The sequence below is a fragment of the Schistocerca nitens genome, chromosome 6 (genome assembly GCF_023898315.1).
Source record: "Schistocerca nitens isolate TAMUIC-IGC-003100 chromosome 6, iqSchNite1.1, whole genome shotgun sequence".
NCBI classification, from domain to species: Eukaryota; Metazoa; Arthropoda; class Insecta; order Orthoptera; family Acrididae; genus Schistocerca; species Schistocerca nitens.
The window spans coordinates 350,749,597-350,764,232 of record NC_064619.1 but is presented as its reverse complement, the minus strand read 5'-3'; positions in this window follow the sequence as shown (position 1 = coordinate 350,764,232).

Sequence of the window (14,636 nt, the reverse complement as noted above, 5' to 3'; positions counted from 1 at the left end):
ATAGCTACTAAATTCGATAAAAGACAACGTCATTTTGGTGAAAAATCTTTAAAGTAATAAAACTCTCTGTCGTTCGGTGACTACTCCGGTCAGAATCTCCGACCTTTATAAGCATTTACCAGTACTGTGCTTTTTTTGGTCTGTCGGGGGCACGTATGCGTCTGACATTTGGTGCTCTATTAATATTCGTACCAGCAGGCATCAAAAGAGGAAAATGGTCAATCATTTCACCTACAAAGATCACTTGTATCACAGTTTTCTAAAGACCAAAGGTTAAACATTGCATTATAAATTAATACAAGGAAATTGTTACTTACGGTAAGACTATCAATGATATTCATTGACTGAGTTTACATCCATTCTGCAGGAAGGAGTTATACGCATACTCACAAGGGAACCTCCCCATCGCACCCCCCTCAGATTTAGTTATAAGTTGGCACAGTGGATAGGCCTTGAAAAACTGAACACAGATCAATCGAGAAAACAGGAAGAAGTTGTGTGGAAGTATGAAAAAATAAGCAAAACGTACTAACTGAGTAGTCCATGCGCAACGTAGGCAACATCAAGGAAAGTGCGAGCTGAGGAGCGCCATGGTCCCTTGGTTAGGGTGAGCAGCTGCGGAACAAGAGGTCCTTGGTTCAAGTCTTCCCTCCAGAGAAGATTTAAATTTTTTATTTTCAGACAATTATTATCTGTCCGTTCGTCCGTCCGATGCGATCACTTTTTCGGGAGTGATTATCACATCCAAAATAAAACCTAAATCGGGCAAGGTAGAAGAACCTTTTTACCCATTCGCCAAGTGTACAAGTTAGGCGGGTCGACAACATATTCCTGTGACGCACATGCCGTCACCAGTGTCGTATCGAATATATCAGACGTGTTTTCCTGTGGAGGAATCGGTTGACCTATGACCTTGCGATCAAATGTTTTCGGTTGCCATTGGAGAGGCACGTCCTTTCGTCTACTAATCGCACGGTTTTGCGGTGCGGTCGCAAAATACAGACACTAAACTTATTACAGTGAACAGAGACGTCAATGAACGAACGGACAGATAATAACTTTGCGAAAATGAAGAAAGTAAACTTTTCACTCGAGGGAAGACTTGAACCAAGGACCTCTCGTTCCGCAGCTGCTCAAGCTAACCCCGGGACCACGGCGCTCCTCAGCTCACCTTCATCTTTATGTTGCTTATGTTGCACTTGGACTACTCAGTTTGTATATTTTGCTTATTTTTTCATAGTTCCACAAAACTTCTTCCTGTTTTCTCGATTGATCTGTGTTCAGTTTTTCAAGGCCTATCCACTGTGCCAACTTATAACTCAATCTGAGGGGGGTGCGATGGGGAGGTTCCCTTGTTAGAGCTATTTGAACCATTTTTTTGAAAGATGACAGAAGGTAAACATCCACCTATGTTAATCTTTCTGTAAACTGTCTCAGCAAATATAATGAGGCGTGTGTGTCAAATATCTACGACCAGACGACTTCTCTGCCGTACGGCTAAAAATTATATACACAAATAGTGAAAACCGTATCTAAATCGCTACAGCAGTTCATGAGGTTGGTTCCCACATATAGACAGAAAGCACGGCGGGGACCTTTAACTATAATATGTATAGAATGTTTTAAGTCAGCTGTCACTCGGCACCATTGAACTCTGCATACCGACAATGGAAGGACGGACTCAGCTTACAGAAAGGTCAAAACGATATTCAGATAAATTACAAGCAAAATCAATCCACATCGTAAGATTTGTCGACCTGGAAAAAGAGTTCGACAATGTAAAATGGTACGAGATGTTCGAAATTCTGAGAAAAATACGGGTAAGCTAAAGGGAAAGCCGGGTAATATACAATATATACAAGAGCCAAGAGGGAACAATAAATCCGGAAGACCAAGAACGAAGTGTTCAGATTAAGAAGGGAGTAAGACTGGGGTGTATTCTTTCGCCCCTACTCTTTATACATAAAAGAAGCAATGACGGAAATGAAAGAAAAGCTCAGACTGGAATTAAAATTCAAGGTGACAGGATATCAGTGATAAGATTCGATGTTGAATGGAATGAACAATTTAATGAGTACAGAATATGGACTGATGATAAAGCGAAGAAATACGAAAGTAATGAGAAGTAGCAGAAATGGGAACAGCGAGAAATATTACATCCGAATTGGGGATCACAGAGTAGATGAAGGTAAGGAATTCTGCTACTCAGGGAGCAAAATAGCCCGTGACGGTCGGAGCAAGGCGACATAAAAAGCAGACTAGTACCGGCAAAAAGGGCATTCTTGCCCAAAAGTAGTCTTAATTTAAGGATGAAATTTCTGAGAATGTACGTTTGGAGCACAGCATTGCAAGGTGGTAAGACATGGACTGTGGGAAAATCGGAGCGGAAGAGAATCAAAGCATATGATACGTGATGCTACACTACAGGCCATTAAAATTGCTACACCACGTAGATGATGTGCTACAGACGCGAAATTTAACCGACAGGAAGAAGATGCTGTGATATGCAAATGATTAGCTTTTCAGAGCATTCACACAAGGTTGGCACCGGTGGCGACACCTACAACGTCCTGACATGAGAAAAGTTTCCAACCGACTTCTCATACACAAACAGCAGTTGACCGGCGTTGCCTGGTGAAACGTTGTTGTGATGCCTCGGGTATGGAGGAGAAACGCGTACCATCACGTTTCTGACTTTGATAGAGGTCGGATTGTAGCCTATCGCGATTGCGGTTTATCGTATCGCGAGATTGCTGCTCGCGTTGGTCGAGATCCAATGACAGTTAGCAGACTATGGAACAGGTGAGTTCAGGAGGGTTATACGGAACGCCGTGCTGGATCCCAACGGCCTCGTATCACTAGCAGTCGAGATGGTTCAAATGGCTCTGAGCACTATGGGACTCAACTGCTGAGGTCATTAGTCCCCTAGAACTTAGAACTGTTAAACCTAACTAACCTAAGGACATCACAAACATCCATGCCCGAGGCAGGATTCGAACCTGCGACCGTAGCGGTCTTGCGGTTCCAGACTGCAGCGCCTTTAACCGCACGGCCACTTCGGCCGGCTGCAGTCGAGATGACAGGCATCTTATCCGCATGGCTGTAACAGATAGTGCAGCCACGTCTCGATCCCTGAGTCGACAGATGGGGACGTTTGCAAGACAACAACCATCTGCACGAACAGGTCGATGACTTCTGCAGCAGCATGGACTATCAGCTCGGAGACCATGGCTGCGGTTACCCCTGACGCTGCATCATAGACAGGAGCGCCTGCGGTGGTGTACTCAACGACGAACCTGGGTGCACGAATGGCAAAACGTAATTTTTTCGGATGAATCAAGGTTCTGTTTACAGCATCATGATGGTCGCATCCGTGTTTGGCGAAATCGCGGTGAACGCACATTGGAAGCGTGTATTCGTCATCGCCATACTGGCGTATCATCCGGCGTGATGGTATGGGGTGCCATTGGTTACACATCACGGTCAACTCTTGTTCGCATTGACGGCACTTTGAACAGTGGACGTTACATTTCAGATGTGTTACGACCCGTGTCTCTACCCTTCATTGGATCCCTGCGAAACCCTACATGTCAGCAGGATAATGCACGACCGCATGTTGCAGGTCGTGTACGGGCCTTTCTGGATACAGAGAACGTTCGACTGCTGCCCTGGCCAGCACATTCTCCAGATCTCACCAATTTAAAAGTCTGGTCAATGGTGGCCGAGCAACTGGCTCGACACAATACGCCAGTCACTGCTCTTGGTGAACTGTGGTGTCGTGTTGAAGAAGCTGCATGGGCAGCTGTACCTGTACACGCCATCCAAGCTCTGTTTGACTCAGTGCCCAGGCGTATCAAGACCGTTATTACGGCCAGAGGTGGTAGTTCTGGGTACTGATTTCTCAGGATCTATGCACCCAAATTGCGTGAAAATGTAATCACATGTCAGTTCTAGTATAATAATATATTGGTCCAATGAATACCCGTTTAACATCTGCATTTCTTCTTGGTGTAGCAATTTTAATGGCCAGTAGTGTACATAAAAATGTTGAAAATTAGTTGGATTGGTAAGGTAAGGAATGAGGTCTTCCGAAAAGTCGACGAGGAAAGGAACATATCGAAAACACTGAAAAGAAGAAGGGACAGAGGATAGGAAATGTATTAAGACATCAGGGAATAACTTCCATGGTACTAGAGGAAGGTGGGGAGAGTAAAAACTGTAGCGGAAAAATTGGGTACGTAGGCTGAAATTTCTAATCTGAGTGAAAAGTTTGACACATAGACGGTGCATTGCCACTACCGTACCAATGAACCTAAATCTGCTGTCTCCTTTATTATAAGGAGCAATCAAAAAATTTCCGTTTGAGGGCGTTGCTACAGCGTCTATGCAATGTTGCATTCCGACACGGATACGTGCATATAAACAACGGCATGTGGGTAACGGATTAGTGTGACTTTCGTGCCTTTCCGACGTTCGTACAGTAAATGCCGAAACGTGAGCTATGGCGACGTTATTACCAAATGCGTCCAGACAGGACCAACGTGCTGTTGGGACAAACACCGGTAAACATCGATCGGAGAATGACGAATGTGTAGGGTGCAGCATGTCTTTTGGAAACCACGTCCAAGGAAACGGTGAAGACGGGTGGTGCTGCTTCGTGGTAACGCAGGTTCTCGTATCGCAAATGTCGTAACGCAGAAGTTTCGCCAACTCAAGTCGGAGACAGTCGAGCTTGTGCCCCGTAGTCCTGATCTCTCCCTATGCGAATATCGAGCATTCGGTCCCTTCAGAAAGGGCTTGGAATGTCGAGGATTCCTGTCGAACGAGAAACTGCAGCAGGCAGTTACGGACTTCTTCACGCAGCATCGTGTTTTACCAAACGAGTATCTTCAACCTGGCGTGTCGCTGGATGGTTGCCTCATTGCTCGCTGCGATTTTTCTTGATTGTCATACCGATTCTGGACTCTATGTCCTTCGAACGGAAACTTTTTGATCGACTCTTACATGTCTGAGCCTACGTGTTCATTGTATCGATGGTAGGCAATGAAAACTTCGTTAACTCCATACGTCTGAAGTGCATATATTTCTCTAATCTGTCAATAACTAGGCTTTTACTATACAGATACACGTGTAGCATCCTGCTGTATTATTTTATTTTGTTTTTTTCGGAAACAGTTTTTTTTTCACCTGCAAAATTTAAGAAAATGGAGTTGTGAGGTTTTCATTGCCTACCAGCGATATTTAACATCCCTATAAATTTTTACAACCACGTTACAATGCTTTTAGCTATACAGCGTGTCCCAAAGGTCACTAAATAAGAAAATTAGGGACTTAAATCGATGAATCCTGCACCCAAGTGAATATTTAGCACATGAAAGAAATTTAGAGATCAAAGTTCTCTAACACACAACATTTGTGTGTTGTCATACTATTTTTCAGTAGCTGTTAATTCACTTCTTACTTAAAAATGCCCCTAAATTTAGATACGCAGTCAACAGGCTGATAATGTGGTCGAAAAATTAGTTACCACAAATGATGTCGCTCATAACTGAAAAGCTCAGCGATGTTATAAATGAATAGCACTAATAACTGTCGTAATACCGCGTTAATGCAAAATGGTCTAGTATTTTGCACTTAAAATGTAGAGTTTAGCAAATAATCGCTCATGAACTTGGGACAGTTACTTGAAAGAATAATACGTTTACTTAATAGAATGATACTTTAATGTATGTCACTTTTCAACTGTGAAGCAGCTATTTTTTCCAATCTAAAAGAAAAATTTAACAATTATGTGCACCAACCATGAGGAACAAGCATTAGACAAAACAGTCACTATAGTAGACGTAATCGTGTTGAGATATTCAGCAACTGTGTAAATATTTAAGGCAATTCACATTTATTGCTCCGTCTCAGTTTAACATTTTTAATTATGTTACATATTTTGACCACTCTGGATCATCTTAAGAGCTAAGTAGTTGCGTCAGCAACTCGTGTTGTCTATTCAGAATTACATATCAGAGGGCAGTACTGTGTGGTTCTGAGTAGACAAAATGGGTTGCAGACGCAGCTGCTTATATCTGAGGATGATCTAGAATGGTCGAAACATGTAATCCAATTAAAAATGTGCAACTGAAATGGAGCAATAAATGAGAATTATCTTAAAAACACGTTTCGCTCATAAAGGGACTCGTTCAAGCGATATTTTTGTTATATACATGAATTTGGTTTGTGTTTTTTATCTTTATTCATTTGACTTTAGATTTCCTGTCTCTAAAACTCTGAAAGCTCTCTGGGTGAACGTTGTGATAAGGAAAGATTGTAAACTGAATAAATATAGCAAAACGTGGTTCAAATGGTTCAAATGGCTCTGAGCACTATGGGACTCAACTGCTGAGGTCATTAGTCCCCTAGAACTTAGAACTAGTTAAACCTAACTAACCTAAGGACATCACAAACATCCATGCCCGAGGCAGGATTCGAACCTGCGACCGTAGCGGTCCTGCGGTTCCAGACTGCAGCGCCTTTAACCGCACGGCCACTTCGGCCGGCAGCAAAACGTGTTAACAGCATTTCTGGAAAGAGGACATAGGCCGAAGATCAGTATTGCCACTCAGTATTAAGTGAAAAGCTGGATTACGAATGCAGTTTTTTGACATCACATATTTCTCATCTTGGTTATTCGAAACACATAACAAAAAGAAACTGACATGTACGAGGCCAAAATGTGTTGTGTTACTAGGTCAACAATGCATTTAAAACGAGAAAAATTCCTGGAAAGGCTTTCCTGGCGCTGTGTTTTTCACGAAAGCACTGTAATATTTACTGTTTAAAACAGAGGTTGCCTGCAAATGACAGTAATTGAGAACAAGAAGCAATCGTAAACAGCAGTCTGCAAATATTTTGGGGCACTTAACTTGGTGGCGCTGGCTTTAAAGCAATGAACACCGTAAATTCGTAGCGCCATATCCCTTTATTATTCCTGCATGATTTTACATTTATCAAATCTAACTCGGCCCCTGTTGCAAATTACAGTTACGGTTATTTTTGTCGGAGGACACTGTAATAGTTTCACCTTGGCTGAAAGTCACACGTATTTACTTTTTTTAGTTTCACGTGATGCGCCAGTTTCGCAATTTCGACCTTGCAGGCCACTCTCAAGCGATGAAAAAAAAACAACAGAAAAACAAAAACAAATCAGAGATTTTTTAACAGCACTTGAGAATGGCTACAGGCTCATCAAGCCGAAATTGGCCGTGGTGCGAAATTAAAGTAAATCGAAATTAAAGCAAATACATGTGAAGAAAAGCCGACATGCGACAACTGCAATGTCTTTCAACAAATATACGGCTGTTGTACCCCGCAGGAAGAAAATAACTGAGTTAAATTTTAGTTTTACTAGAGAAGTAGATCACGGAAAGTAGGAAATTTATTTGATCAAAGCATTGCTGTGTACAAAAAAATTCAAATTCGTGTGAAATCTTTTGGGGTTTAACTGCTTAGGTCATCAGTCCCTAAGCTTACACACTACCTAAGGACGAACACACATACCCATGCCCGAGGGAGGACTCGAACCTCCGCCGGGACCAGCCGCACAGTCCATGACTGCAGCGCCTTAGAGCGCTCGGCTAATACCCCGTGGTTGATGTGTACAAATGAACTTTATAGTTACAATGTAATTTCACGAGTTGGTTGATTCCAGCTGTGATTCATTTTTATTGTACTCATACGGTATTACGAATTTTTTTATCTAAGAGTGTACAATTTTACGTTTATGAAAATGAATCTTATCAAGATGCCCCGAAATAAAGGAACACGGAGCATATAACTGGAACTAGGCGTGAGAAATAATGTAATTGGAGAAGAGAAGACTCAGCCAACGAATGCAAACCATGTCTTTCTAAAAGCCGAATTATTAATTCGTATCAACACCGCCATTTATTTGAAATTTTGCTGGCATTTGCTTGTTTCCGTACGTCTGTCCCCGGTACGACGCAGATATATGAAAGGAAGCTACATATTGGAGAGAAGTATTTGGGACCACACGCAGATTGCAGAATTTAGGAGGAGCGCTTTGTGACAGCGTAATTACCGCCGTGCTACCCGTGCCGTCTCGTCCGTTGTCTGCGGGGCCCCGGGACGAGCCACTAATCTCGCACCTGCTTGGTTTTTAATTTCCGCGCAGCCTGTCAGAGCTCAACTGGTCCACACGGCCGGCTGACCGCTGCTGCGTAGTTCCCACACACTCAGCGCGGGTTCCTCCCTGTCGCTTGAGGCTGTTAGCGCCAGCGCCCGCTCTGCTGCGCTCTTGTATCCGCCACCCGAACGCCACTTCCTAATCTGGGAGCTCTCTGGACATGCACCAGTTTCCAAATAGGTCAACCTCCACATTTACCAGACTGGTGAAGCTCAGTCTCTCCTCTCCCACATCCGTCCTGTCACGTGATACTTCTGTCACACCGTCAAATTCGCTGACTTTAATGTGAAGTGCAGCACCATAATCTAAGAACGAACGCTGCCAAACGGACACTGCAGTATGTCTATGCCGCGCGGGATAGCCGCACTGGGTAGCCGCGCGGTCTTGGGCGTCTCGCCACGGTTCGCGAGGCTCCCCCCATCGGAAGTTCGAGTCCTCTTTCGGGCATGAGTGTGTGTTGTCCTTAGCGTATGTTTAAGTCAGATTAGGTAATGTGTAAGCCTAAGGACCAGTGACCTCAGTAGTTTGGCCCCATGGGAACTTACCACCACCAGTATGACCATACCTGTAGGATATATTGATTAAAATTTCATCCTTGTGTGAGCTACAGAAAAAAGCAGTTCCTACCGACGAAGAATAGTGTGATCGCATTATGACTATTGCTTACCTCTGTTGTCACTTTTTAGGTGCAGATGACGTACACGTGTAGCTCATCATCGTCTTTCGCTATTTGAGAAAGGTCGCATCATTGGGATGAGGGGATCAACATACCGATAGATCACGCAGACAGTTGGCTCTCGTACAGTGATTCCAAAACAAGTGGCGGGGAGATAGGGTAAAAGTTAGGTCAGAAGAGCAGGTGCTGGTCTTTCAAGAAGGTGCTAGAATTGGTCGTCAGCTCCAATAAACAGACTGATGACAACAGCTGGAAACTGGGCTGAAATTATAGCCATTTACCGTTAACCGTCAGGAACAGATCACTTTAAGCTGAGATCTCAGTCAACAATCATGGTTTATCGCTGATGCTCTACACAGACAACGGGGACTTGTATGCTGTAGAGCCAGTGTTAACTAGGACGTTAAGTGGCATTGCGTTGCGTTCTGTAATGAGACTCGCTCTGTCGGTAGCTGTCCGACTGACGATAGCGTATCAGAAGACCAGCTGGTGAAAGGTCGTAGATAACAACGATTCTCGAGAGCCACACTTCTCCACCTTTTGGAAATGTGGAATGAGCTTAACTTGGTAATTTTGGGAGGCAGATTGAATGCTGGCTAATATGTGGCAAGAGTGCTAAACCCTTCATGATAAGGCAACATTATTAGGCAGGATAATGCAAGACCCTATACCGCTTTTGAGTAGCCCACCTGGTCCTATGAGTTGCCACCCATAGAGTATCTTTGTTATGCGACTGGAAAATGTTTAAATTCACATCAGCCCCTGTCACAAATTCCTATGAAGGCAACTGATACAGCAACATTTTGAAGCAAGGAAAAAAATTTCTCAGCATGATAGTCAGAGTCTGTTTTTCCATACCAAAAGGTTACAGGAATGTGTTCGTCCGTGTGGGGATCACACCTCATGCCTAATAGATATCAGTTCTGAATGGAATGAGACTTTAATCACTGAACACCCATTTAGTTGTAAAAAATTTCGCATACATACATACATAAATATAGGAGATCAGACTGGCGCCTAATGGTGTAACACTTCTCGTCAGTATATTATCTTTGAAAAGTTGTTTTACGCGTTGAGAGTCATACACTTCATAATACGGCAGACATTTTATCATCATTGTTCATAAAATTGTCACTGGACTTTCAGTTATTGTCAGTAGCAAGACTTTCAGCTTTTGGAATTTTTCACTTTCTCTGGAGCAAAATTATGACAGGTTAGCATGGTTTCAGCTTTCTTATCTGTAGTTATTTTTGTGTACTTACTGGCCTCTGACGCAAGAAACAAATGGTTCGATATCTCAGAGTTGGAAATTCGTAGCTTAATGGGGAGCTTATGCAACATATCGGATTCATTTTTTGCCAAATACTTCCGAACACTGACCGCCACATGTGGATGATCAGTGCCTTAGTGAATAATTACGACAGAAATGTCAGCGGCAATTTCTCTCACTGTTTACACGACAACGTATCTGAGCCGTACGTGTTCCGTTTCGAGGCCGCTCGCTTATAATAATAGTGGCCGTTCACGGTTAATGTCTCTTGGCTAGTTGCTGGGTATTTCGGGGTTTGCTGTTGAAGCAGACGTGTTGCCCATCTCCTGAGGGCTGAAAATCGCGTGAAGTCGGCAGTCTGGTTTGGGGTGTATTTTCTGACGCAGAGACGCTGACTGGAATTCACACTCAACCATTTGGAGGAAGCAAACTTGCCTTGGGAATACGTCTCACCTGAGTACTGTGGATTTTATGCTGAGCGCTTATTTTGCACTACAGACAGCAATTTTGAATTTGATGAACAAGTGTTGTGGCCACGGGGATCCAGTTTACCGTTCGAGATTGCAGGTGATTTTCCTGTGGCTGGCCCGATATACTGTGGGACGTGTAAGCACTCTCTAGCCGTTTTTGGCACGTATCGAGACTTGTGGCAAATGCGGGCTAATATAAATTTACTATTGGCAGTTTTGTACAAGCTCCGCGTTTTTGAATTGTGTGGTGAGATACATGGCGAGTAATTGTTCTGAAACTTTCTTGGCGTTTGTATTTCTTGTGGTCACCAACCTTGCCCCACTAGTTCTCTTGTTTTAGTCTACTCATTCTGTATGTTGCAGGGAGCTAATGCTCATTTCACAATTATTGTTATATTCAATTCAGCAGGGAGCCTGGAAGTGGATCTCGCTGTATTGTCCTGTCTGCCGCCGAGTGGAACTAAGTTCACGGCTAGTTATAAAAAAAGAAAAAAGAAAAAGTAGGGAACAAGAGTCACCTCGGGGTTCTGTTAATCCCTTACGCCACTGGACAGAGGTATCTCTTTTCATCGTAACACGGCCGGCGAGTTAACTTCGTGTATGCACCTTATTATTAGATGTTTACTTCTAACTGCGTTTGAATGTGCTCGCCTCTTGTGATATTGTCGCGTTGCGTGTTTGTGTCTCCCTCTGCTGCCACAGTGGGCTTATTTAGTGTCTATATTTCTGGCTGTACACAACCACTAACTGTTTTAAATGTTAGTTCTTCTAATTGAGCGTTTAATTTTGTTGCCTCAAAGTGGTTTTGCTTTAATTTCACTGTCATGCTGGCAGGTGATTTTTTGCTATACTATCTATTAACATTGTAGACATACCTTTGCTGAGCCTTCTTGTACTCTAGTGAACTATTCTGTAACAATTTCACTGGACCTAGGTTCCTAATTTATCTCTTGGCCTGAAGCTCTTGGTCACAAACTGAAAATGCTGCCTTGACTCGTCCCGAAATTTTATTTTACGTGCTGCAGTACTTGTATAACTGTTCTGTGCTTTTGAAATTTTGAATATTTCACTTAATTATTTTCGAATTAAGTATTTGCTTATAGGCCACTGACTCTCCCACCTTAATTGTTACCGTTTGTTACTGAGAGACTTTTTTGTTTAAGGGATAATAAATCGTTATTGATGGAAATAAGATATAATTTGCCCAATACCTTACCACTACCCAACCAACTTCCTACAGCTTCAGTATCCACAGAATCACTTCATACCTTTGTTTAGCGCTGGGTGATAATAGGTAAACAACAGTAAACTTAGAAGCCTTTGATGGCTCTTATGATCGCTTCATAAAAATGACATGAAATTTCGATGGTCGACGTGAAAAGGAACACTGTTGGAGTAATCTCCCTATCCTGGTTTAGTCCTGTGTTCGATCGATGCAGGTTTATTCCTGTCTCGCAGTCGTGACATCCAGGATGAATTATTTTATTTTGCACGACATAGTCTGTCATTTGCATATACATGGATACTCTGCATATGACATTTAAGTGCCTGGCAGAGGGTTAATGAATGTGTTTGATTTCATTATCGTTACAGTTTTAAAGAAACGTCTACTCTCGCTAGAAGCTATTGACGTGGATCAGAGTCAACTGCCCAAGTTCCTGTAAGCAAAGCTCTTAACGGAGACATGATATTAGCTTCCATTGATTCTGTTGTTCGAGTATTTTATTGATTCTGAAGCCTTGTTCCCCTCCTCACGATTAGTCATGCAGTATGTAGTACCAAATGCTGCACTTTGCCATCTACATAATCGTATTAATAACTCTAAAAAGTCGGCACTGCGTGATGATGTTCATTTCAGTGTAGCCTATAGTGAAAAATTTGCGTTATGTCTACATTTTGTAGTCACATCCATGCTTGTGCAAGAAGGTCAGCCAACCGAAGAAACGTCTATGTACGGGGTAAAGAGCGTGAGACTGAATGGAACTAATTTGTGCAAATGATAGAAAGCAGAGTGGTATGAATTATGTTTATAAAATATTAATTCTTGTATATTTATGATAGTGATTGGTTGTAATTAATATTTTCTTATCTGGAACGTGGACGATTAATTATTTGGTATCAGACGCTTGACAATGGCTTTTTCGTAAATTCAATGTTATTCGTAGTTGACCGTGAAATGTGATTCAAATAATCGGACTTCGTATTTAAATCGTTTCCAAAGACTGCTGCGGTAGGTGCAATATTAGCATAATTTGCCAGCCATGTCAATACGTCGTACAGAGGTGACTGTCTACTAAGCATAAAAAAGTTTACACAGTTAGTTAAATCAGATATATTCAACGAATAAGCCTACAGTTAAATAATTCAACTTACTTTCATAAATATAGAATCTTTACAGGATCGAGTGCCTAGTGAGATTGCAACTCGCAGTGTTCTTATGTAACATCAAATATGGCGGTGTGCCAGTTAATAAAATATACGTGCTTCAGCCTCAGCTATTCTACAAAACCTGTCCCTTCTTAAACAAACATAAGAGTGTCTTAATTGTATTTTGTTTTATCAGCGACATAGCACTGCAGTTCTGTGCCATAGGCTTTATTTATTTGTCAGAGATTAATTATTTAATTAAGATTTCGCGTTTCCGAGGAAACTCACCCACGGCATGCAAATGTGCCTTTATATGTTGTGTCTTTAATCCTCTTCACTCTTGTGTCAACAGAGATACGGAGGCAAGTGCATCCTTTGTTTTTTTAATGAAGCGATTTACGTATATTTCAAAATCTATTACAAATACGCGTACTATGATACGAGGGCTTTTCGGAAAGTATGTTCCTATCGGTCGTAAAATGGAAACAACTGTAAAAAACCGATGACGTTTTGCACAGATGTGTTGGGTAGTATGTCTAGTATGCCCGTCGATCGCAGTACGTTGCTCTTTTCAATTCTGTGCGCACAGTGAGCACGTGAAGATGGCTAGAAAACAGTGTCTCCCGCCAAGTATGGTGGCCTGGTAAGACAGTCTGCCTGATGTCATGCAGCCCACATCACACAGCGGTCATGCGTTTCGTTCTTCATGACAATCCTTGGCTGCACTGTGCATGGGTAATGAAGACGCTCCTGCAGCGTTTTAGCTTGGAAGTGTTTGAACACCCACCACAGCCCGTAATTGGCTCGTCCTGAGTTTCATCTCTGCTCACATGAACCACTGGCTATGAAGACAACACATTGGCACAGACAACGAGCTGTAAACGAGTGTGGAGAACTGGCACAAAGCACAGGCAGCTGCCTTGTGTGAATAGGGTACTGGAATGTTGATACAGCGCTATGACAAATGTATAAGTCGGAGCGGTGACTATATAGCTGTAAGGTGTAGCTAACTACAGCGAATAAATTATTTTTTATTTTCACTGTGGTGGCCTGGATTTATGTTGTGTAGGGTCAGGCAAAGAGGCAATACATTTTGTCTTCTCACTCGAGGCCTAACTTCTTGCTAGATATGAAGACGGAGCATGACATGAAAGGCTTTCTCGGCTATGTTTACAACGCAATGGCCGATTCCTGATACCTTGCCTTACAATATTTCGTTTAGCTCATTTCTCGGATACTCTTGTTAGAATTTTCGACGTCAATGATAACGAACCTTACGTCACTGTACTCTTATTTTCTATAGCTTTCGAATTCCGTTAAAAAGTACATCGTTCCATCAAAAGAAACTTACCTGCTACAACATCAAGTTAAGACTATTATCCATGCAACAAAACTGCGTGTTCCTCTGACTACTATCATTTGCCGGAAATCCTGTTTCCTGAGCCATTCACGAAATAAAAGGAGTTTTTTTTATAAATGTGTGTGAAATCTTATGGGACTTAACTGCTAAGGTCATCAGTCCCTAAGCTTATACACTACTTAACCTAAATTATCCTACGGACAAACACACACATCCATGCCCGAGGGAGGACTCGAACCTCCACCGGGACCAGCCGCACAGTCCATGACTGCAGCGAAAAGGAGTTTTACGTCTTACTT